The 24,889-nt window shown below is 38.7% G+C and overlaps 1 protein-coding gene across 2 annotated transcripts in view; it reads right to left on the minus strand.

Moving 5' to 3' along the window:
* Positions 1-19,688, minus strand: part of LOC109400449 (uncharacterized) — a 364,886-nt gene extending 345,198 nt beyond the window's left edge. For both annotated transcript variants that reach the window (XM_062846653.1, XM_062846654.1), the window contains exon 1: positions 19,167-19,688. The gene's annotated coding sequence lies outside the window, so the exon portion shown is untranslated. The remainder of the gene's footprint in view (positions 1-19,166) is intronic.
* Positions 19,689-24,889: the final 5,201 nt, after the last annotated feature.

Consider the following 24,889-nt stretch of genomic DNA (forward strand, 5'->3'; position numbering starts at 1 on the left):
TCGATTTCTTCACCGAATAACATGAGGAAATGGCTCTCTGATACAGATTCGCTCTCAGATACAAATTATGAAGTCGATAAGGACATCGACGAGTCAGGATGACCGAATGTAGTATGAAGTACTTAGTGTTTGTGCATGTACTTAAGTCGAATACTAAGCTACTCCCAATCAGTAGGCCTTGACTTAGATAGACTGACATCTGACACTTACACTGATCATTCTCAAATAAACGTTGATACTGAAAGCACGTATTTCACTAAAGTCTCCAGTGTGAATTACGCGTAACTCACCACAAGCTTACAAGCGTACAAGCTTTTGACTCCTCCTCAAAACAACATTAAAGTAGAAAAAACTTACTTTGAACTTTTGAGCAGAGTTCAAATAAAAATTAACCGAACTCATTTTGAACTATTGTGTGCCTCTAAAGCTCAAATAAAGTTCAGTTGGACATATTCCAAAAACTTGAAAAGTTCCATTTCGAACTTGTTTCGTACTTGTTTTGATCTTACTACTCAAAGTTCAGATAAATATTAACCGTACCAAAAGTGAACTACACTTGAACTTCGGCGTAGCGGAGCTCGGAAGAAGTTCTCATTCAATTAAATCACTCTGAAATCGAGATCAGCAGCCACAGCTTGTATTAATTTCACAAGTACACTTTGTTTCACTATAATAATTCAGCGTACTTAGGGGCTGTCCATAAACCACGTGGTCATGAGGGGGGGGGGGGGGGGGGGTTCGGCCAATGACCATTTTGTATGGACGAAAAAAAATTTTTGTATGGACTAATGACCACGCGGGGGGGGGGGGGTTGAAAAGTCCCAAAAAAATGACCACGTGGTTTATGGACAGCCCCTTACTTTCAATCAACGCAAAGTATCCGTATTGTGTGGCTCAAAGGCTGCCCCCGCAGCGGATAACTGTTCCACCTCGGATTCCGCCGGAGTTTTTTTCGGCGCTGCATAATGTTTTTCCAGCTATGCTGGATGTTTCCAACCCCGTCTATCTTGTCGCTGCAGCGCGCCGGTAATCGACGCGATCGTAGTCACTGGAAACCAAGCTGGAAACTTATAATCTTACACTGGCCCTAATGTATCTATTGCTTTGCACTGCGAACCACAACAAACTGAAAATGTCAAACTGTGTAAGTTTAGAAGAAGTTCCACGTGAACTTCTTTCGAACTTTCGACTTCAAAAAAGTATTCCAAGTTCAGATAAAGTTCACACGCGAACCTGATTGAGCTCTACTAAATGATATCAGCACATTGAGTAAAATCCCAAGTGCCTAACAACACATACATGGAGTAGTAATTAGGAACCGGCTTTCAACGAGGAGAACCCGCGTTCAAATCTCAGTAAGTAAAAAACTTAAAAAACTATTTCAAGGTATTAATCAATTTGGATTCTACATGAACTAATGTCTCTGAATAATAATTTTTTTTCATTTTTCATTTTTTCGAAGCTTATTTTTAAGCTGAATAGCGTTCCTTTCAGCGACACAAGTGTACTTTTTGTGAACTAAAGATCGGTTAATAACTTAAAAAGTGAGCTGAATAGATGCTTTTCATCTTCCTTCGAATTGCTGATTAAGCCCAAGCATGCTATTTTATCCAAACTTTTGGTTGCTTGGGGAATCACTTGGCATGATACGGGACCTCGTGATGCAGTCGACTTGCTCCGCCAAAGCTCAACTCCTCAATGAGGTTGCATCACACTGCCCACCTCGTGATGCTGGGTCATTAGGCCGAAGGTCATTAGGCCGAAGGCCATTAGGCCGAATGGTCATCAGGACGAATTGAAAGTTAGCCGTTGTTTTTACCTTTTCCAACAATTTTTGACAAAAACTAGTTTAACAATGGAACTAGAAAGAATAGCCTATGTTTTAAAGAAGGAAAAATTTATGAATTGAATATCAGCAGTTTCAGCGCCAAAAACTATTTCAGCAATGATACTAGAAAGAACAGCCTATATTTAAAAGAAGGAAAAATTCATGGGTAAAATATCAGTAGCTTCAGCATCAATAAAGTATTTTCGTGCCTGTCACACGATACACACATGCAAAATGGTCATTTGCAGAGGAAGCTCTCAGTTAATAAGCTGAGAAGCAGGCTTTGTCTCAGTGGGGACGTAACGGCAAGAAGAAGACCCAATGACCATTCGGCCTGATGACCATTCGGCCTAATGACCTCCTCTCTCTCTTCTTGGCGTAACGTCCTCACTGGGACAAAGCCTGCTTCTCAGCTTAGTGTTCTATGAGCACTTCCACAGTTATTAACTGAGAGCTTCCTCTGCCAATGACCATTTTGCATGTGTATATCGTGTGGCAGGCACGAAGATACTCTCTATGCCCAAGGAAGTCAAGGAAATTTCCTTTACGAAAAGATCCTGGACCGACCGGGAATCGAACCCGTCACCCTCAGCATGGTCATGCTGAATACCCGTGCGTTTACCGCCTCGGCTATATGGGCCCACCATTCGGCCTAATGACCATTCGGCCTAATGACCTTCGGCCGAATGGCCTTCGGCCTAATGACCTTCGGCCGAATGGCCTGACACCGTTCACACTCCACAGGATTGAGTGAGTACCATTTTCCATTCAGTTTTTTGTTTAGGAATGCATGGGTTTCAGACACCAATGGCACTATTGTTCAAGTATAGTGAATTAAAACTGAATACAAACCTAGTGTTTATAATAAGATACTAAACCGTAAACCGTACTTTCCGTTTTGTTTCGAATATACAGGGTGTTAGGTTCATGAGTGCAAACTTTTTAAATGGTGATTGAGGACCATAAATGGAAAAAAAATTGTTCTACGCATATGGTCAAATCTCAACCGTTACGTAGCTATTGAACTTTCCATGTTTGTGATTATTATTGCCTTAACTGGCTATAACTTTAAAATGGACAAACTTATCGCAGTTTCCTTATCCTTATTCGAAAGGTTATTGAATTTCCTAGCAAATGGCATCTTTGAATCGATTGATTTAGTTAAATAACTTAGTTTTCTAGAGCAAAATAGCTAAAAATAGTGTGTTTTAATTTTTGCGTGTTTTAATGCGTAATAAATTAATATTCTTTCTTAGACAAAGTTGTGGCTCCTGTTCTATTCAACAATTCGTTTTTTGACATCAAACTTCTAACTCTTATCGTTTTCTTGCAATTTTGATTTAAATGTGCGACACAGTGCGCAAAAAAGTGCTTACCATGACAGTTGCAAATTTATGATCTGAAATGCGATGTTTAAATCGAAATTGCAAGAAAACGATAAGAGCTAGAAGTTTGATGTCAAAGAAAGAATTGTAGAGTGACGCAGGGGCCGCAATTTTGCGTTAGAAAGAATTTCAAATTATTACGCATTTCTCAAAGATAATTTACAAAAACAAATTAAAACACACTATTTTTAGCTATTTTGCTCTAGAAAACTAAGTTATTTAACTAAATCAATCGATTCAAAGATGCCATTTGATAGAAAATTCAATAATCTTTCGAATAAGGGTCAAAAAACTGCGATAAGTTTGACCATTTACAAGTTATAGCCAATTAAGGCAATAATAGTCAAAAACATGGGAAGTTCAATAACTACGTAACGGTTGAGATTTCACCATAAGCGTAGAACAATTTTTTTCATCATTTAGATTCCTCTATCACCCTTTAAAAAGTTTGCACTCGGGACCCTGTATGTCGAAGCTTCATCTTCATTCATGGTCAGTTGACTTCAGAATGATTATGTTGCATCGTATTTTATATACAACTGACTTTCATTGGGCTACGTTTAAGTGGGTTACGTGTTTACTGGGCGCCCGTTAGGTGCGCAATAGTCCAATTAAAACGACGTCACTTTTTGACGTAAAGCACGATTTTCGAGACTGGTAGCCCTTAGTTTATATTGTTAGAGATCATTTGACATCTGAAAACTCAGCCCATTTAGTGAAAGTCTTTTACTAACTGGGCTAAGAGCTTAGTGCAACGAACGAAACTTGACTGTACTGAACATTATTTCATCCTATTTAATAATTTAATATTAGTGTTAGCAACTGCAACAAGAATTTTGTGCCGTAACATGACGCCATGGTAGTCACTTGACATTTACATAAGCTGAACATTATTATTCAATATTTTGGCTCAAGACAGTCAAAGCCGAATTTAACAATATCTGATCAGTGTTGCCAGAAATAATTTGAAATAGTCAATTGCAGACACTAAAAAGTCCATATTTCGCAAAATCTGATTCTATTTGAACAGTGTTGCCATCTAACAACAGGAGCCATTACTTGGCTATCATTTTGAACTTTACTGAACACGCAATTTATTTAGATAACTATTTGAGATTTAGACCAATGATTAAAATAAACGGGTTTGGACGCTAAAAGTGGACGAAAACAACAAACAATTGAGAAAATATTTGAAGCAATCATCTTTTGGTGTTTGTTGTCCTTTCGAACTTTACCGAACAGGGGCGTAAAAAAATTGAAAAACTCTAACTGGTACCGAAACTATAACGCATTAAGGCTATTCCCCAATCGAAAAAAATAACTTCTCTTCTTCCAAGAATGCCTTGATAAGTGCCTCTAGGGATTCATTCAAATATTCGCTAAGAAATTGATTTAGAAGCCAAACTACGAGTTACTCTAAGCACTCCTCAAGGAATTACAAGTTTCTCCATGATTTTTTCCGGGAGTTTTTTTTTTTAGAAATTAGGAGTTCCTATAAGATTTTTTTCAGGGATTCCTAAAGAAGTTTCTGCAAGAATTTTTCTAGAAGTTTTTTCAGCCATTCCTTTGGGAGTTCCTTCAGGAATCCTTCAGGGATTTCTAAGCAATTGCTGCTGAAGTTTCTTTAGATTTTCTCCACGAATTTCTACCAAATTATCTGCAGACATTTCTCAAGGAGTTTTGCTAAAAAAAATGATGGAATATCTTCAGAAATTCCCCTTGCTTATAATGATGAATGTCACCAGGAGTTCTTGCAAATAATCTTTTAGCCGTTCTGAAAATTTTTTTTTTGTTTTTCAGTTAGGGACAATTTTGTTGAAACATATCCAAATGTGCCATACAAACGCTTGTTTTTTAATCATAACTCAAGAACGAAGCATCGTAAAAACAAAGTTTTTTAATGAAAATGACAGCAAATTTTATCCTTTTTTCAGAAGTTTACCATTCGTTTCATCATGAATCCTTCCAGATGTTTCTTGAGAAATTCTCTAGGTCTTCTTTCAGTAATTGCTCCAGGAGTTCCTCCAGTATTTTTTCCATCAATTACTTTCCAAGTTTTTGCAGAAATTCCTCGAGTTACTTTTCTATAAATTTTTACAGAAAAACCATTAAACATTTCTTCAGTTATGAGGCATCCATATCTCCAACAAGTTTTTGTAGATATTCCTTCTTTGTTGCTGAGCAGTTCCTGATTTCGTTCAGATACTCCTGCTTTGGGAGAGTTTTGGAAAATTCCCCCTTAAAGCAAAGCTGAGTGCATTTGCCCATATTAATTATTTTGATATTTTATTAAAGATATTTTTAATATTTTTTAAATCGGTTTCCATACACAGTTAGAGGATAGATCAAGGTATCTCTTAATTTTTTCTAGGTGGAAATTGTTTATCAGTTTTCCACAAACCATTTTTTTTTGGAAATTTCGTTTCTGTAAAACTGAAAAACATTTCTAACAAGAGAAAAATAAGGACTGCGTATGAAAACCAATTATGAAAAAATTTTCCGTTATTCAATGAAAAAATAAAAAAAGAGAAATCAGTTCAGTTTCTTACAAAAATTTCTTTAAGAATTCATTGAGCAATTGCTTGAGGAGCTGCTTTAAAATCTCCTCAAGGGTTTTCTTCGGGAATTCCTTTGGGAGTTTTACTGGAATTTCCACAAGTGCTTTATACATGAATCTGTTCCAGGAGATCCTCTAAACGATTTCTCCTGGAGTTTCTACAGAAATTTCCCGGCCAGTTTCTTCATCAATATCTGAGAATTTATCTTTTTTTTATTATAGGAGATGTTTTCAGTGTAATTTTAATCGTGTAAGCATTTCCAAAAGTAATCTTGAATAAGTTTTTAGCAAAACTTTCTAAGGAGTTCTAGCTAAAGGTTTTGGTAATTTTTTTTTAATAATTCCAGAGGAAATTGTGGAGCAATTGCTAAAAGATTAAAAATCTTTCATGGACCAGCGATTTAGTAAAAGTACTTCTATAGGAGTTTCTCAATAAACTTCTAGTCAAACTCCAAAATAGATTTTTAAAGTAGAATTCCATAAGACACTCTTTGAGGGTTTTGTGGAGGAAGGAAACCAATTCCTTGGAAAATATTTAGATGATTACTTACAGGAATTCCTGTAAACTTCTTGAGAGAATCGTTAAAAAACGGAATGAACTTCTGTGGAATTTCGTGAAAAAGTCCTGAGAAGTTCGATAAAAACGCACAAAAAAATTGTAGGGAGTCTTTCAACTAGCTAACTTTGCTAAAAGAAAATTGAAATATCCGAAAATTTCTGTAGGAACTCCTGAAGAGTATCTAGAACTCTTTCAGAATCTCCAGGATGAACTCTTGAAGGATCTCTTCCGGGTGTTCTTGAAGGAACTATTGCAGAAATTTATTTGATGGTTCCTTAAAAATCAACATGGAGAGTCCCTGGACTTTCTGGACCCTTTGAAAATCTGTTGTAGGAACTGCAGAAGAAGTTCCTTGAAAGCAGACCTTGGAAAACATACTTATAGGAACTTCTGAAGGTGCTGAAGAACACTAGATAAAACAATAAAAAACTTGAAGAACTGCTGGTGGAACGTAACGTAAAACGTATAACTTTTAAACGATCTACCACTGTAGAAATCCCCAGCAGAACAGTAATAATTGGAACCTTCAAGAAAGTTGCTAAAACAATAATATATTTTTTTCAGATGTCCCTTAAGAAATTCTGCTTAAGTTTCTCTCTCTTAAGCCCAAACATTTAAAAAAATCAAGATTTTCGTTAGAACTTTAGACAAAACTCTTAAACTAATTTTCAGTGATGTTTTAATAACTGATCCGCTGGAGAATATTTTCATGATTCTGATCAGTCTGATCAAGTGAAACTTCTGGTTCTTAATGAGAAAGTCGAGATTTTATATTTTTTTATTTACGAGCAACAAATATTGAATCTCGACTTTCTATTAAAAACCAGAAGTTTCACTTGGTTTGATTATCAGCACCCTGTAAAAAATCTTCAGCTGATCAGTTATCCAAAGTATCATCGATTTTTTAAGGTTTTTACCTCCATCAAAAATGCTATTTTTTTTAAAAGCCCAAAAATTTTATTTTCATGTTTTTTTTCAGAAAATGTTCCATTACTCAAATTTTAATTCCGAAATGCGTCTAGAACTTGAGACTAAACTTTTGATTCCTACCTTACCTTCATTTTCGAGTTCAGTTAATAGTAAATGTTCTACATCTGGCATCCCTGTTATCGCAATTATTGTCGTCATCATCGCGCGGTTCACACTTTAACATGACACCTCGCTCCTGGTTAGCACCTTTTGTTTTGAACACTAAACCGAAAACCCTTACTGTTGAGGGCTGCATCCGCGTGCGGGGTGGCACAGACTCGTACGGACTATTTTGTATTGCAGTCCCACATCATCTGTTTTACACGCCCCTCATGCTTATGGGGGAAGGGAAAGTGGGGGCTGATCCTCTCCACGCCAAAGAAGCACAGGAAAGTGCACTTTCCGCTTTCCGGTCGTGGTGGTGTAAAAGCATACTACTTCACAGCTGGTGTCATTCTCAACACCACGCAATGTACACTGAGAGAATTTAGATGTTGAAACTTCAGAGAAAACTTTATCGAGGTTCGGTAGATCTGAAACACCGAACAAGTAGACGTCTCAGTTTAATAACTTCTCAACGTTCCTCTTTCGCTCGCACACCCAGAAATACCTCTACTCAGTTACTGAGTTGGTCTCACTCAGAAGTCGATAGGACTTTTGATTTTTTACTCAGTTTTTGTTAAAAGTAAGACAACAAAGTGAGTTGTCCCACTTTCAGCTGAAACAAAGCAATAAAAACAAAAGACATATCGTTTTTACTCCGTGACTGAGCCGAAATTTTTCTGAGTGCATCGTTTTTGCTTCTGTTTGACGTTTGCTCACTACCGCCACCTATGTACAGTAGACGTTCGATAACTGAAACATGTTTACGTTACCGAATGAAATGCATCAAAAAGTGCATGCGAAAAACATCGAATCGCTGTTGACATTTCAGTTTGACGGATAGCGGTGCGATGACTGCAAAATTGTTACACTTAGCGGACTTGCAGTTAAAAAGCATTGCAGTTAAAGCGTTTGCACCTAGCGAACGTCTACTGTATTTAGCAGTATATAACACGCACCGTTTGGATAGTATTGAGCGATTATGTTTTAATGGAGCTGATTTCAATCGCCATTTCTTACAAGTTTCACGTCTGTTTTCCTGTTTCTAAAATATATTTTGATTGAATTCTTTCAAATTTTGGAAAAAATGTATCACATGCATCATTTTGAAATTCCAATGTCAAAAATATTTTCCGACAGTGTCTTCAGTCGGTGCGCACAGCACCACCAACCGGAAGGTTGACTTTTATGCAAAGCATCAGGAAAATGCAGCATTTTCCCGTCTAAATGTGGTGGAACCCACCACAATCGGCGTTGGCACCGGGTTATCCCGAATGTGCAAATGTGCACTTTGTCACCATATTCTTCAGCGCCACCACAGACGACAGGTGGAACCGGAATGGGACCTTTTGGCGGATAAGTAATTCGACCCCAAAAACGACACGGCTACAAGACGCGACGACGGGTTAACAGTGCATGGTTTGTTTGAATAATTAATTTATTTCACAGGAAAACGATAAAGTTTTACCAGTGGCAAACGGACGTGTCACTTCCTGATTAGTAGCACATAACAAGATCATAACAAAATTAGGACAACTCTTGTTAGAAAAACAACAGTTGATATAATTCTGATATAAGGATATTGCATGTGAATATCCATAACAAAAATATATTACCATTTGTTTAAATTTTAGTAACAAAATTAAAACAAAACTTGATTTAAATATTCAAACAGATGTATAATAACATTTATTATATTATGCATTATTACATAATATCCTCTAACACAATTTCGTAACACATTTATTGCAATCTTTGTTATATTCTTGTATCAAAATTATGTCAGAATGTATAAGATGTTCTGAAATATATAACAGAGCTTGTAAATATTTTGTAAAGTTTTCGCATGCTTAGTCTAACAAAATTTGATATAATCTTGTTATGATTATATCTTAACTTGTTATATGTTTGCTTATATTGGAACGAGTTTTGTTAGAATTTTTGTTATTTCAACTACTAACTGTACATGGTTTATAACAACCGTTGTTACAAAAATCATTGTAACAAAATAACACAACCTGTTATAATTTTGTTTTCCCATCTAGTCTGGTTGGAACGAATTGCAAATCAAATCACCATGACTAAAGCAAAATCGCTCAAAGCCAATCAAACTGTGATTCATAAACCTCTAAGTAGGTGGCGGTAGTGAGCAAGGGTCAAACAAGAGAAATGAAAACGACGCAAGTGCCTTTAGTGAGCGATTTGCAAACTACAGAGTATTTCAGCTATCGCTATAAGGAGAAATGACGGGGAAATGAGTAGAGTAAGACGTCTGTTTGTCTGTGCTGTTGGAACCGTCAGACACAGCAAGGTGTGTACTTTTGCGCGGAAGATTGGTTTTCAAAACGATTTCCGCGTGAGTTTCACTCTCTATCGCGTAACCTAGTAGAGACGGTTGGTGCGAGGACATGCTGCGGGCATACTACGTACTCGGATCGACCATCAACAATCGATAGGTATAGCCTGGTATAGCTGCCTTTAGAAAGGAGCAGCAGCACCGGAACTACGCTCTGATTGATGGGAATCAGAGCGTGAACCGGCGATGAACGGTAACAGTTCGACCGAGAACCGGCAGAAGCTCAGCTCGATTCCGAATGGTTTGCAGTCAGTTAACACTGACTGGTTTCTATATATCTGTTGGTTTGTATTCCGGTTGTATGGTGCCTTTGTCAAGGTGACAATGGAATTTCCATGGATCGATTATTTTTAAGTGTGGCCTAAATTCAGAAAATATGGTACATTTTGAAAGGATATCAAAATAGAGAAATCAGCAGCAATATTTCAAAAGGGTGAAATTTACAATTCTGGTAAACCGAGTTTTTGCTCCAGATTACGACCACCATTCATCCAAGAGTGTACATATTAATTCCAGTAAAAATTTGACCAAAAACAGTAACAATTATGTTCTTCTTAAGATCCCCATAGAACTCAATCACAATGATGACCTCTAGTTTTTATTAAAGAATTACGACACAATTTTCTCAAGACATTTCAAATCCGAAATTAGTTCGAAGTTCCACCAGATATGTTTGAACCCTCCTAAGGTGTTAGGATTTTCGCACCACGATGTCGTAGTGAAAGTTTGACGTGCCTGTCAGGGTCATATTGACCCCAACATCCTAATAGGGTTAATTATTATAAAAACATTGTAATAAAAACTTTTACGAAAAGTTGAAGAAATTCCAGAATGGACTAAATGCGTGGTAGTACTAAAATCATTCATAGAAATAACCGAAAACTTTATAATTCTACCTAAAATAATTTGTTTTTGTCCAAAAGAAATTTATACCACACTAGCTGTCCCGGCAAACTTTGTCTTGCCGTCTTATGGTGGTTTGACAGTTGTTGAACTCAAAATAGCACCGCACTCTAGATTGGTTTCGTTTCGATCGTGTTGATTTTCTTCCCAGCTCATGAAAAATAAGCATTTTGTCTATTTTTTTTTACATTTTAGTTCATTTTCCTAACTTTTTTTACATATAAACACAGCCACCATGAATACGAATCTAACCATGCAAGAGTCATCCTGATCGGTTCAGCCGTTCGTGAGTTTTGTTGCCTCAAAGGGACTTCAAACTCATTTTTATATATATAGATTTTCTCTAGAAATTCTTCTTAGATATCTGGCAAAATTCTGTTAAGCCGCCTGTGAAAATTTTCTCGGGTTTCACAGAAAAATCTACAAAATTTCGTTATTTTTTCTTTTTAACGATATCAAAACTGTTCCTAAAAAAATATGGTATCTAATAATGCATTTCTACCCACCTACCTAACATAAAGTCGTATATGATGTTGAATAGGGTTCCAAGGTGGAGACCATATACCTACATTTTACCCATATACCTACTTTTGGAGTGCGATTTTAAGGGCCAATCATGGGTATTTCAATGGGGATTCATGGGGATTGCGGAGGTTTCAGAGGCGTTTCATGAGAATTCAAGGTCAGTTTTGGGGGATTATTCATAGAACTCTCATGCCTTCAAAAAATTTCGTGAAATCCGCCCTTGAAGGCCATTTAAAGACTAGCAAAACCCTCTGAAACCTCCACCCTCTCTGATAACCACCTTATCCTCTTGATAGTTCCAGAAAAAACATCTGGACACTCCATGGAAGCTTCTTGAAACCTCTAAAAATCCGCTTGAAAACCTTTAAACCCTTCAGAAACCCCTTGAATCCCCAAATCGTTCCTAAAACTTCCTGAAATCAACTAACATTCCTAAAAGCTTCCCTGAAACTCCCTAAAACACACATGAGCTCCGTTCAGAATAATCTGAAATCCCTTGGAACGTTCCTGGATCCATTTTCTCTGGAAGCCCTTGTAATCTTTGTAAAACCTTCTTATGTGGTTCCCCATTACAATGCAACTGAAATCTCCCTGAAACATCTCCAAATTTATTGAAGCGCTCTTGAACCCCCACAAAGCATTCGAAACAACTCGGTTTGTATGCATTGTTAAACCCTAGTAGGATCTAAATTTATATGACCCAGACAGGCTCGCTGAACGTACACTACACTATCGCGGTGCGCCTGGTCTAACATCTTAGGAGGGCTAATCATGCACTCGTGAAAGTTATGGCAGTCAAGCCGATACCTTTATAATAAGATAAATTAGGATTGAAATATCAAAGTAAAAAAAAAACAAAACATATTTTTTTATGTTTTCTTCAACGCTTTTCAACGTTTAATCGTTTGAATGCATACCAGAAGAAATCCTAAAGAAATCCAGCAGGGAATGCTGGGAAAAATCCTTCTTTATTCTGCAGATAAATCTCTAAATGGTTACGGTAGAAATATTGGAAAAATACTGAATAAAAGAAGGTATGAGAAAATCCGAAAGGAATTTTCAAAGTTATTCCAATGGAAATCCTCGATGGGATTTTCGAAAGAAATTTCAGAATGACTTCAGGGAGTCCTGGCATGAGCAATGGCATCTTTGAAAATTGTAACAAAAACATAACATAATTCTAACAAACTATGATATTTATAACTCATTATGATTCAATCATGTTTAACATCCTTGGTGGTTTCAAAATACTATAACTCAATTATATCACATTATGTTATAAATGTTGTTTGATAACTCATTGTGTTATCATTTAGTTTTAAGTCTTGGACATTTGGGAAAAATGTTACAAAATTGTATCAAATTTTGATAGAAACTAGTAATCCTGAGGCTAAAATCCATATCACATTTTGTTATAATTTTGATATGATTGTAACAAAATAGGTTATAATCTTGTTCAGGCCAGTGTACTTTTAGATACAATTTTAGTTATTTTAACATCATCCTGCATCTAGTTCATAACATAATACGTTATAGTAAAATATTATAACATCATAACACAATATGATATAAACTTGATATAATTTTCTAGTCGGGGAGGTATCTCCATAGTAACTTCAATAATCCCAGAGAAAGAAATTCGAGGAAGGAGTCTCACAATCAATTCCGCACAACTATTTTTAGGCTAAGTCTTGGGAAGATTTTGGAGACAAATCCCAAGAGAAAAGATCCGGGGGTAATCTTCGTAGCAATTCCGGGACAATGTGGGAAGAAAATTCCAAAATGCAATCTCTAGAAAAACCTGAACGGAATTCTGGCACAAATCCTTGAATATATTTTAGCAGAAATGCCTTAAACATGAATTATTGCAGGAAAATATTGAGAAAAGTACTGGAATACTGATTCCCATTATATCTCTGAAACCATATTCTGAGAAACAGTTCCTGGAAAATTTTCAAAAATAAATCATGGAAAGTTATCATAATGCAATTTTGGGATAAATTCGCAATCAATCAGAAAAAAAAATCAGGAGGGAATCTCTTAAGTGTTCCCGAATGGAATTTTTGAGAGATTTGTGGAATTTTATATACCAAAAGCAGTTTTGGGAAAAAATCCAGAAGGAGTTTTGACGAAATCCCGAAAGGAATTCCGGGAGGAATTTTGGAAATGATTGTGAGAAGAAGTAGCTTCCATAGGGATCCTGGGAAGAACTCTAAGAAAAAAATGTGGAAAATAGTGGTATAACAATTTTGAGATAAAATTCTTTAAGACTCTTAGGTTAATCAGGGGAAATGTCAGAAAAAAAACAAGGGATATTTTAAGGGTATTTCCGAGAGAGATCCATGGTAACTGTGGGAGAAAACTAAAAAAAATCTGAAGAAATTCAATCCTGGAAATACAAAAATGATGGTTCCTAAATGGAATTCTAGGTGAAATCTTTAATATTCTGGAACGAATTCCTGAAAAAAAACCATAAAAAAATTCAGGAGTACCTCCAAGATTAATTTTACAGTGATTCCAGAAATAATTTTGGACCACTTTTTGGAGAAGACGCACTATTTCCGGAAGAGTCATGTGGGAAATCCTTGAAAAAGTTTCGAGGAATTCTGAAAAGAAAATCCTTGAGACGTTTCGTGAAAAAGTTCCTAAGGAACCCTAGAAGAAATTCTAAGAGGAATAATTCCGGAGACAATCTCTAGAAAAGTGCCCGACGAAATAACCAAAAACATCTCGGAAGAAACGCTTCCGTTTTTACTTTTTTTCGGGAAAAATGATACGAAAATTGAGCTTGAGTTTTCATAGAAATGGAAGAAATCACCTATATATGTATGCCTGAGGTACCGTAAATGTGCCAGCAGCTGCTCACCGTCATGAAAATGATGGTTATTGGCATAAATATGTGCAATTCTCCCCGTTTAAATGTAATTCGGCACACATATTTTAAATATCAGTGATAGAAACATTGTATTTTTGCAGGTGAACTTCATCGCTTCCCGTGCTTGATGTAGTCAGCTCTGCACGTTTTTGCTCTTCAATTTTTAAATAACAAACATAGTTAGGATTTTTCTCTTATAACATTATACGATTCTCATGCATAAGATTGTTGAGAATGAATTTCTTGATCAGATGAATGAATAGTTGAATGATTGAGTCGGTTAGTGGATTGGAGAGCGTGAACTGTTCTATGATTGAGTGAGTTAGTGAGTGAGCCAGTTACAGACTGAAAAGTTTAGGCGCCCTCCACAAATTACGTAACACTCTAGGGGGAGGAGGGGGAGAGTACGGTCGAGCGTTACGGCCCATACAAAAATTTTAGAATTTTCATACAAAAAAGCGTTTCGGAGGGGGAGGGGGGGGGTCAAAAAATGTCGATTTTAGCGTTACGTAATAAATGAATGCTGCCTTAAAACTTAGTACAAAGAGCTGTCCCGAGAATTTGAGTGTGTTAGTAAGTGAATCAGTGAACTAGTGAGTAAATGAGTTAGCGGGTCAGTGAGAAGGCAGTGAGTGAGTGAGTTGGGGGGATAATGATTATGTGACATCTGTTCTGTGGGAGTGAGCGAGTAAGTATATCAGTAAGTGAGTTAGTCAGTGAGTTATTGAATTAATTAGTGGATAAATATATCAACTTGTAAATGAGTGATTCAGTGAGTTGATGAACAAGGGACTTAACGAGTGAGCTAAAGAATTAGTGTGTTAATGAGTGAGTTCGTGAGATATTGAGTTTGAGAGTTAGAAAGCAAGTGAGCGGCTTAGTGAGTGAGTAGAGTAGTGAATAAATAAGTTCAAATGAGTGAGTGAGCGTTTGAGCTAGTGTTATTGTTAGATAGTGAGTGAATGTATGAGTAAATGAGTGAGATAGTTAACAAGTTTGTTAGTGAGAGAGTGACTGGGAAGAAATGAGTGAGCTGGTAAATATGCAAGTAAGTGAGTAAATCAGTGAGTCAGTGAGCGATGTAGAAAGCAGAGCTGCACAATGTCAATCATGTCAGTTGACTACTGCTTTTGCACCACAGTCACTATCAATCAAGCTATCAATGTAGGCCGATCAATATCAAGACGGCAATGATAGGCAATGACTTCATCTTGACCCGCGCTCCTCATCACTTTTACTACAAGTGGATTGATGTTTTGGTGATTCTTGACAAATCTCAAAATGTGTAATGAACAACATGCAATACTTGTTATTTTGTACCGCATAATAAAACATCATCATGATATGTGTTTGTTTGAGGTTTTAAACAATTCCTAGGAAAGTCTTATCAATGGTCCCGTAACGTGGGTAGATCACCTTAGAACGGTGCGTTACGGTGTAAGATCTACCACATTGCATCAAATTTTAATCTTGCTATTTTACTGCCTAAAGTGATAGCATACCAGATTAAAATTTGATGTATTTTTTGTAATGGTTTTGTTTTAATTTATGTTTTGTTTTTACTGCTAATAAACCTTTTTGGTTCAGGAAGATTCAGGTAAGTTTATTGTATAATAATACCATGTTTTAAAAAACAGTAACTGTAACAAGCGTATCACTTATGCCTTGTTTAGTATATATTACTTAATCCTTTATTCTCTTTTCAGTGAAGAATCTTACCACCATTCCTGGCACACTAATCAATATTTTTTAGCAAATCACCGTATACATCACCATATGTTTAAATATCTATATCGTTATTTTGAAGCGTTTGGTACGGGAGGTCCACGTTTCCATCTTTCCCCTCGAATCCAAGGTGTAGAATGTTTTCAAATATTGACTATGTTGAAATCGTTTTATCCCTTGAAATCTTCTCTGCGGTACATGCTGCGCAGTTGGCCTGACCGTTAGACAAGAAAAATGATAGACTTGAAAAGTCTTCATTTTCCAGGATGCATTCAAGTAATAGCTGCGTTAGTGTGAGATTAGATTAGATTAGATTCCTAGGAAAGTCTTATCAATGATAACACACGTCATCATAGTCAGTTCAGTTGTGATGGATGAAAGAAAGTGAAGGTGACTCAACAGAGCCTCGAACAGAGCCCACCATTGATAGTGACAGAATGCAACTCTGGTAGAATACTCATAAGTGAATTGAGTGAGCCTATAAGTGAACTGGTAAGTGAGTTAGAACCTGTTATTGAGTAACTGAACTGAGTGCATATGTGAGGGATATAATGAACCATTGAATCAATGAGTGATTTAATGGACTATTACGTGATGTAGATTTAGTAATTCAACGAGTGAGTGAAAAAGCGTGTTAGTAAATTAGTGGATAATGAGGCGAACGAGTGAATGTGTAGGTAAACGAGTAAGTGAGTTCACTCACTGAGAATTGTTTGAATGAGTGAGTTGGGTAACCGTTTCGTCGATTTCTCAAAGGTTTGATGCAAAACCAGTGGTGTAAGCGACACTCTCGATATGAAATAATGTCCGAATGCACTACTACTGCATGAGTACAATTCTTCTAGGGTTGTCGAACGATCACTAAATTGGCTGAAATAGATTGTTAGTAACCGCCAAGTAACTATGAAAAGTTTAACTGAGGTGAACGCCTAAGAAAAAAGTGAGCTGAGCGATATCAAACGCAAGTGAACGTACCGTGGAAGTAACCCGTATAGTATATTAGTATTTTTTTCCCAAGAAGCCGAAAACCTCAGCTGGTTGAGCTCTTGCACGTTGGTATGGAAAAAAAGGTAAATTTGTTAAATGAGTGAGTGGTTATAGCGAGTTAGTATTGGGTTGATTTATTGATTAGTGAATTAATTGATATGTAGCAGGTAAGCGAGAGAGCTAGTGAGCGAGTGAGCTAATGAGCTAATGAATTAGTGAATGAGTAAGCCTGATAGTGTGTGAGTCTGTGAGTAAATGAGTTTTTCAGTCGCATAGTGAGTTATGTAGTGAGTTAATATGTTAAATCAGTAAGTTGGTAAATGAGTGAACGGGAGAGCGAGTGAGCGACTGAGTTAATGAGTGAATGAATGGTTGTGAGAATGAATGAGTGAGTCAGCGAATGAACTAGTGAGTAAAAGTGTGTGCATGAATTACACCAACTTATTAACACACCAACTCACGTTCTTATCTAGCCATTCGCTTATCAACCAGCTCACTTACTCATCAACCTACTCACTCGCAAAATCTCAGTCACCAAGCCACTTAACGTTAAGTCACTCACTTGCCTGCTCACTCACCAATTCACTTGCCAGCGCACACATTGTTCAACTCACTAACCTACATACTCAACCACTCATCCCACTACTGACAGAAAAAATAGCTCATTAATCAACTCACTAATTATTCATCAACTAGCTCTCTCAGAACCTGAGCTTTATTCAAAGGTCCCGGTGCTTGTTACAAAAATTTTTCGTAGTGCAATTTATAGGAATGTCGAAATTTTTGTTACAATCTTTGGTGAAAATCAACTCACTTACTCACGGCGTCATTCTCATGATAGATTCTAACCAGAAATTCAGCATTCCTAAAAAATGGCATAACAAAAAATAAGTTCCGATAGCTTTCGATAAAGCCTAAACCTGTAATGAACTATCGAGGGCGCATTTTCAAAGTAAATTTGAGCTTGTTTGTTCGGTGAAAGAGTAGAAAAAAATGTGAAGTCTCTTGGTGGAGTACATAAATTGAATACGTAACGCTATAGACGAGTGCACCGATGAACATTGAGTTCACTGAGTCTGAAATTTTTTGACAGCACAGCGGGGTCGACTCTCAGCAACTTCTACTCAGAGATGCATCACCAAAATGCGCTAATAATTTTTTTCTTCGATTTCTTACATGAATTTCCTTTTAAACTGATGCTTATGCATGTAGTTACTGCCCTAGCCCATAAAAAAAAATCGATTGAAAGTGAAAATTCAGGGCCCGGCTCGCAAGAATTCCCCGAGAAACTCCTCGGATAATTACTGTAAAATCTGTATACAAGTACAGTAGACGTTCGATAACTGCAACATGTTTACGTTTCACTTAGCGAACAAAATTCGATGCCTGCAACGTCAGGCAGGCGTCAACAACCCATCAATTGACGTTAAATGAACGCAACATTCATTCGACCGTTCATTTCGGCTAACTTGGCGCACCGTTTTGACAAATAGCGGTGCGATAACTGCAAATTTGTTGCACTTACCGGACTTGCAGTTAAAAAGCATTGCAGTTAAGGACAAACGTCTTGAGATCCTGCTTCAACAATGCATTAAAACTTCAGACGCACAAGTCTCAAGAAGCAAGCTTCGAACAACAATGCATTTTATTTTTCTATTCTTGCTCATTCGCAATAAGCTTAAAATGAGAAGCTCAGGTGCGCTGGTTTTGTTTACGAAGAGAATTTTGCCATCGAAATAGTGAGTAGGTACTAAAGTCGGCCATTGTGGCGGCCATTTTGGGATTCTAACAAGTCTCTCCTTAAACCGTTTGCACCGACCGAACGTCTGGGAGAAACATCTGAAAAATAAATATGTCCGAACGGATACACTGTCAGATCAAACAAGAGTAACGTTCATTTTAAAAAGAATTGGTTTAGAATTAAATATTAGTTTATGTTAATTTCAAACATTGCGTAATTTATTTCAAACCTGATGCTATATGTTCATTTCAGACAGTTGAATACTTGTATTTGAGTGATTGTTAATCATTTCAAAACACAAAACAGTGTTGTTTTAGAAGTTTTTACGAAATAACTGAAATTTTGGTCGGGGGTTTTGTCATTTTTTTATTGCCTCAGAAGCTCCAAAATCGATTAATTCATTATCTGGGTAGCGGTCATCGTCTCTCAATCTCCGAATCATTGCTCCCGTCCGTCACCCGTCATCGAACTCTCAGGTAACGATCCCTCACCACTAAAAACAAATGCACCCATCAATCAAATCATTATCCACCTCATTAAATCGCAGCCACAACCACACTCATGAACCCACGCTTCACCTGATGTAATGGATAAGCATAATCAAAGTCAAGAAACCACCCCTTACTACTCCCCCCCACTATTCCCTCAACTCACCTCAGTAAACTCGCTCAAAGATAACGATGCAGAAAGCTCTCCTTATCCGTCGTCGTTGTCCGTGTTTCGGCTGCTCCTCCCTCTGCCACTCACTTTTGTTTTCCCACCGCCAAATTCCGGCAAGGTTAACGATCCGAATTTTCTTCCTTCACCCGACCACACTCACAAAGAAATTGAAACCACGATTTTCGCACGGTTTATACACTGAATCAATTATGCGAATCGCCTTTTTCTCTGCCTCTATTTCCGACTTCCGGCTCGCCGGGCCACACCCTTGCGCGCCTTGATTGAACTTTTTCGTGATGAAGATGACGGTGCCTCTTCTCCTCCTCACCTGAACGACTCGCGGATAAGATTCACTTTTATTTTTCGATTACTCACTCGCACGCCTGGTGCGCGTTTCTCCCCGAAATAGGCAACAAAACAAGAAAAACCACTACAACACCGTGTACGGTTATGTACAATGGACGACTCGCGGCGATGATCGAGCGAAACAAATGCGCGGCTGCCTATTTGCTTTTCACTTTCGTTGAGCACATAGTGGCTGAGGTGCGATGCAAAGAGAAAAGAGATCGGATAAGCGGCGAAGCACACTCTGTGGAAACTATATGCAGAACGCATGAACCGAACATAGTAGATGAGTTGCGATGAGTGCGCAGATGCGATGGAGCTGCTTCGACGCATGTGATCGCAAGAGAACGCAAGAGAATGCTTGTCGGGTATGGATTTTATGATTGCGCTCGTTGTGTATGTAAAGCAATGCGGATTTAATGAGTTGGGAATGCTAGTAGGTAATATAAAATGCGTTAATATGTTGTTGTTTTTAAACATTACTCAATGCTTTTTCACATGACATGCATTATGATGGACCAGACGTAATAAAAATTAATCATACTGTCTATCGATCACCATGAAAAATAACATATTTCATTGCATATAAAATAGTATTCCATCAAATCGTTTAAGTTTTTTTACAGCATAATTTTGTTATGGTCGTTTGTTCAGTGCATGTTATTCATGTGCAAGTTAGAACGTTTATGGTTTTATGGTATTCAACTTAATTGCTAAAAGGATTCTGATTGAAAAGTTCTGGTTTTTCTTTGTCAGGCAAAACTAGATCCCTTAACGAAAAGAGTGTGACATCAATTTCGATTGATACTCTTTTACCTAATATAAGGACTGTATCGTTAATTATGAGTACACCTGAAAATTGCTGTATCTGAAAATGTTTTATTTGTTTTGTAAATTAAATTCAATTACATTTTTTATTAACCATCAGAAAAGCCCATGGTATCATTTTATATTTAACTTTTCGTGGATCTTGCCAGCTTTCGTACCTTCTTCTTGGTGTTCTTCATAAGGTTTTGGACAACCGTTCCATCGATAGTTTTGTTTGGGTTGGCCCAGTTTTTCTTGAATTTGATGACGTCCTCTGCTCCTCTATCCTTTTGCCGTAGTTTCCCTTTCATCAAAGCCAAATACTTCTTAATGTACCTAATTTGCGGGCAATTTGAAGGGTTCATTTCCTTTTCCACAAATTGGACATTGTTTTCTTCATACCAGTCGAAGGTGTCATGCGCATAGTGGCAGGATGCCAAATCCGATCAAAATAATGTAGGGACTTTGTGCTTTCAGATGAGTGGCAGAATTGATTTCTGGAGGCGTTCCTTCCGGTATGTTTCGACGTTAATACTTGGGACGGTGAAGAAAGGTGACGATTTCATACCACTTTGACAAATTACTTGCCAAACGAATACATTTTTCCAACTTTTTTGCAAAAAGTCGATTTCTCCGAATTCGGAACATCAGTGCCATGCTTCACAGTGAAAAACTGTACTCCTGGAAGTGCCTTGTTGTCCAATATTACATACGTTTCATCATCCATGATTATGCACATGTAATTTTTGGCCAAAACATCGTCGTACAGTTTCCGAGCCTGAGTTCTCACATAATCCGCCAGAATTTGAGTGGTTTTTGAAAATTTCTGTTTTGGGTAAGTCTTCAGGGAATTACGCTCCTTGGCGCGCTGGACCATACCAATAGTCGTTCCACACTTTTTTGCGCAATCTATGATGAATACCTCCTTTTTTCTTTTGAAGATTTTGCAAATTTTGCTGTCCAAATTTGACTTGAACGCACCTGGTTTTCTGTCCCGTCCGGGTGAGTCTATCAGTGTGTTACGCATACCGAATCGTTTGACAGCATTTTGGACAGAAAAAACGCTAACACCTCCAACGTTTGCTAATTCTCTTTGCGATAATCATTTTTCATAGCAGTACCTGGTCACAATCGATTTTCGCTTCTCATCCGTAAACACTCGCGTTGCTCCACTTGAGAAACAACTTTAACTTTTAATGAAGGTTATCTTTTGTTTACAACGCTAGCAACACACACAGCAGTTGTCAAAATAAGACTTAGTCTTTTTAATACAGGGCCTCAAAGGTGTACTCATAATTAACGATACAGTCCTTATGATGAATATTGTGTACTTATTAAAGACATCTTTTCTCGTAGATATCGCCGAAAATTTTGTAATAAAAAAACCTATACCCAATAATACATACTTGCCGAATTTTTGTTTCTTTTTGTCGAGGTCAGCACAATCAAGTAATGTTTTAATGCCGAAAATCAGTATAACAGTCTCATATTGATTTAAATTGAAATCAACACTCAGCCCAGTTCGGAAAGTAAAAATATGTGTATACATAAAGACATCACGCGGATATAATTACATTCTCAAATAATTAATTCAATAATCTCAATATTGTACAGTTACTCCAGATATTTTTTGAACTGGTCGGTTTTTGCAATTGCAACAGGATGAAAACTGACTAAGTTATAGCAAAAAAAAAAAAAATAACGGCACGCGCAAAACTAAAAGCGGGTGCATTTTATCTTTCCGCTCTTATAGATGAAACGATCATTTCACTACCCACATCCAAAGAAGCGCTTCAACATACAAGCGACTTCATCGATCAAATCACGCGAGTCGTTGATGCGCACGAAATAGGCGAAAAAGGATGTGAAAACAACATGCGCACCCTCATTGAAAACCTCATGCACTATGGCCTATCAAACATCCCTCTTCTCATCTCATAACTTATCGCATCCGATCGCATCTCACCTTACCCACTATGGTCACAGCCTTTCATTTGCGCTCGCTCACGTCTACTTTCTGCTTCGGCCACGTCCGTCCGTTCGATCGATCGCTTCGTCTCTCTGTGTGGATCAGAAATTTCAAAGCCCACTAGACTCGCGCGAAGCGCGATTCATGCACGATGATCTCTCTCTGTCCTCGTCGTCGCGGTCGTCGCCTACTTTGGTTCGACTCGAACGCACGGCGGGGGTCTCGGTCTTTGTTCGGGTGATTAGCGAATGATTTGGCACCTTTATCGGGGGCCCCGATTCCGTAGGCATACGAACCTGTGTCGTGGTGTGGTGGGACCTAGCAACTCTGTGAACAAAAGAAACCCCGAATAAGGGGGAAAGAGAAAGAGAGGAAAAAAGGTTAAAATAGAAAATACACCGCGCATCGGTATCATAATCGAATCGAGTCGAAAACAGGTTCGTCGCTTGAATTGCCCCCTAGCCATGTATGTCTATGCATGGGTTGGGGTGGTTGAGTTGAGTTGAGGTGGATGAATGGAGTACAGAAACAAGCTCCACCGTTGTTCAAACGAAAGGGAAATTGTAAAGTGCGGTCGGTGAGCAACAACAACAGGAACAACAACAAAAACGGTAATGGTAGTGAGAGTGTGGAATTAGAGTTTTGCGCCGGCAGTGGGTCTTCGATTTTTTTTTGTGTATTCAGCTAATCTCGGTACATAATTCAGGTACGGAGAGTGACAAGGTCGATTTCTGGTCAATAATACACATGCAAAATGATCATTGTCAAAGCTTTCAGTAACAGATGTGGTAGTACTCATAGAACAATTAGCTGAGAACTAAAATGTATACTAAAGATCTTCGGGCTCCGTATAGCGTTATACGCAATTGAGCCCCAAATAAATGAACTAGTTAAAAAAAATAGCTGAGAACTAGGCTTTGGCCCAGTTGGGACATTATGCTAAAAAGAGGAGAGGAGGCAGTTTCAGTAACAACCAAGATAGCGTCTAATAGTCAACCTTCCGGAAGCTGAACTGATTGCTCGAGAGATTATCAACAGCTTCGCTGTACCTCAACAGTCTGTTGAGGATGATCCTCTCGAGCACCTTCTGCGCCGTGTCGATCAAGCTTATTGATCTATATTCCGAACGGTCTCCTGGTGGTTTCCGCGTCTTTGGCGATAGAACAAGGCTTCGCCGCTTCCAAACCTCTGGGAAGACTTCTACGTCCATGCATTTTTGCATAGCAGTTCTGGGACATGGCAGATCACAGGAGCCTCTGTAAAAGCCTCTTTTAAGGCCAGGTTCAGATCTTCGTCCGGAACTAGGGCCTAACGTACGCTGAAGCATTTTGCTAATCCCGCAAGTACCTCATCGATGAGCCTCCCTTTATCACCCGGCCAGTCCCCAGCGATCCTACGAAAATAGACCAAGGACTCGGTTCAAGACGCGAATACAGCCCGTCGATGATTGCCTTCAACAGCTCTGAAGACTGCTCTGTAGGAGCCATTACACCTCTTGTCTTGGTCATCACGATCCTGTAGGCATCGCCTGTTGCCAGATACTTGAAACAAACCTCTGGTGGCTCGTGGAATGTCAGGTGATATACGCACCAGCCTACCTTGATCCTCCCTTTAACGGACTCTTTGACGTTCGCCACAGGTAGCTGAACCAAAGCTATCTGTGTCCCTGCTGGCCCCTTCCGTAGCCTAACGGCTGCGGCAGCCACCTGCTCATCGAACTGTTGCCACAGTTCCGTGACGAGCTCTTCCACTTCGGTGACCTCGTCTAGGTCTTTGATCTTCAGAGTCGCCTCTTGTGTGAGAGCCCTCACCTCTACTCCCTCGCCAAGGACCTCTTCTGCCAGCTTCTTGTAGGCGGCACCTACAACTCGCGCTTCATCTCCAGGATCATCTCGCCCGTACGAGTGCGTCTGATATTGCGCATGTCGGCTCCCTGATCCATGAGCTTGGTGTCACTTCGCATCGCCTTCAAGACGTCCGAGTACTTAGACTGTTCGGTCGAGCGTGTCGCCTTTCTCGCGCTTGGTACCTACTCGTTTACGCCTTCTCGGTTTGGCATCCCTGACTTCCTCGACATGCGGCTTTTTCTTCTTCTTCTTCCGCTCGACCTTCGTCCAAGGGGTGTCCTTCCTAAGGAGGGTACTGGGTATGGGTTCGCTATGATGGCGATATTCGCCCCCCCCCCCCTCTGCAACTTCCTGGCACTGCAGTTGCTGGTTCAAGTTCAGCTAAGCTGCCAGCAACTGTGAATTGTCAGCTGTGGCTCTTTTGAGGGTCAAGCACTGTGGGCCTCCCGTCGGGGACTTGGCAGGGTTTATGCAGCCTTGCGCCTTACGGTATTCACCTCTACAAGCCCCCGGAAATCTTGCTCCTGTCAGGGCCTTTGCAGAACCACGGTTGGTGTCTAGGTTCAAGACTCTTGAAGCTAACCACGAGTCCGGAGGCTCGTGTATTCACAGAGGATATACCGACCAGCCCATCTTGATCTTCCCTGTCTTCATGGATTTTGATGGCACTCGCTACAGGTAGCTGAGTCAAGGCCAACTGGGTCTCTACCGGGCCTTTCCGTTGCCGAACGGCTGCGGTGGCTACCTGC

The sequence above is a fragment of the Aedes albopictus genome, chromosome 1, assembly GCF_035046485.1.
Source record: "Aedes albopictus strain Foshan chromosome 1, AalbF5, whole genome shotgun sequence".
Classification (NCBI taxonomy): domain Eukaryota; kingdom Metazoa; phylum Arthropoda; class Insecta; order Diptera; family Culicidae; genus Aedes; species Aedes albopictus.